The 1846-nt window shown below is 40.4% G+C and overlaps 1 protein-coding gene and 1 pseudogene across 1 annotated transcript in view; both read right to left on the bottom strand.

Annotated features, from left to right (window-relative positions):
• PXDNL (peroxidasin like) overlaps window positions 1–1846 on the bottom strand; it is a 379412-nt gene that overhangs the window by 305756 nt on the left and 71810 nt on the right. The gene's annotated exons all lie outside the window — the stretch shown is intronic.
• The window catches only part of LOC104653364 (nuclear receptor coactivator 5-like), a 42951-nt pseudogene that overhangs the window by 13946 nt on the left and 27159 nt on the right, over window positions 1–1846 (bottom strand).

Consider the following 1846-nt stretch of genomic DNA (forward strand, 5'->3'; position numbering starts at 1 on the left):
CATCAGGATGCACATTTTCCAAACTTTTATGCTGTACTTCCTTTTAAGCATTAGTTCCAATTCCAAACCTTATCTTTGTGAATACATAAAACTGAATGCTTTTAACAGCATGCAAGTCATATCGTGAGTTCTTTGCTGCTTAGAAATTTCTTCTGCCAGATGCCCTAAATCATCTCTCTCAAGTTCAAAGTTCTGCAAATCTCTAGGACAGGGGAAAAATGCCACCAGACTCTTTGCTAAAACATAGCAAGAGTCACCTTTATTCCAGTTCCCAACAAGTTCCTCATCTCCATCTGGGACCAGTTCAGCCTGGAATTTATTGTCCATATCACTAAGCATTTTGGTCAAAACCATTCAACAAGTCTCTAGGAAGTTCCAAACTTTCCTACACGTTCCTGTCTTCTTCTGAGCCCCTCAAAGTCTTCCAATCTTTGCCTGTTACCTAGTTCCAAAGTTGCTTCCATATTTTAGGGTATCTTCACAGCAGTGCCCCACTCTACTAGTACCAATTTACTGTATTAGTGTGTTCTCATCCTGCTAATAAAGACATACCTGAGACTCAGTAATTTATAATGGAAAGAGGTTTAATGAACTCACAGTTCCACATTGCTGGAGAGGCCTCAGAATTACTGCAGAAGGCAAAGGAGAAGCAAAGACACATTTCACATGGCAGCAAGCAAGAGAGCAGATGCAAGGCAACTCCCCTTGATAAAATCATCAGATCTCATAATAGTCTCACTATCGTAAGAACAGCATGGGAAAGACCCCATAATTTAATGACCTCCCACTGGGTCCCTCCCATGATATGTGGGAATTACGGGAGCTACAATTCAAAATGATATTTGGGTGGGGACACAGCTAAACTCTATGACATGGGATCACAAGAGGGTTTCAACAGTCTGCTCTTCTCTGTTCACTTCAAACCCCAGGTGCCCGATGGCCATTTTTAAAGCAATCTGTCTCCTTGAGTAAGAGTCTAAGTTCTGTTTGTCTGCTTTGTTCTGGCAACAGTGCCTGTAACATGGTAGTTATCTGTGGATACGCACGACTTCTAGAAACAGTTGCTTTAGAACCAAATCTGAGAGTAAATCTAGGACTGAGAGGAAAAGGAAAACCCTGTAGTGACCTTACTTGAGACTGTAAAACATATTCACTAGCATTCTGAAGAATACAGATAAATAACATATTTTCCTCCCTTTTCCATAATTTCTATCCCCAAATGAACTCTATAAAGCAGTTTAAGACTATAGGCTTCCAATATGTAACTTAAGTGTGCTAACCTGAGTGGATTTTGGTTTTAGAAAATTAGAACAAAGCAAAAGTTTTGCACATCCTATGCTACTTAGTTTCTTATAAAACTAAGCATATTCTTGCCATTTCTTGATTTGTTCTAGAAAAGGAGGAAACATGAAGGAGGAAAGAACGAAGTGAGGGGGAAATATATAAAGGAAAAAACGAGGCAGGCATGGTGGCTCATGCCTGTAATCCAGGCACTTTGGGATGCTGAAATGGGCAGATCACTTGAGGTCAGGAGTTTGAGACCAGACTGGCCAACATGGCGAAACCCCATCTCTACTAAAAATACAAAAATTAGCTGGGCATAGTGGTGGGCATCTGTAGTCCCAACTACTTGGGAGGCTGCAGCAGGAGAATTGCTTGAACCTGGGAGGCAGAGGCTACAGTGAGCCAAGATTATGCCACTGCACTCCAACCTGGGTGGCAGAGCAAGACTCTGTCTCTCTCTCTCTCTCTCTCTCTCTCTCTCTCTCTCTCTATATATATATATATATATATATATATATATATATATATAATTTTTAAAAATTTATACTTTATAAGCTGAGGA

Source organism: Saimiri boliviensis, chromosome 15, assembly GCF_048565385.1.
Source record: "Saimiri boliviensis isolate mSaiBol1 chromosome 15, mSaiBol1.pri, whole genome shotgun sequence".
Taxonomy (NCBI): domain Eukaryota; kingdom Metazoa; phylum Chordata; class Mammalia; order Primates; family Cebidae; genus Saimiri; species Saimiri boliviensis.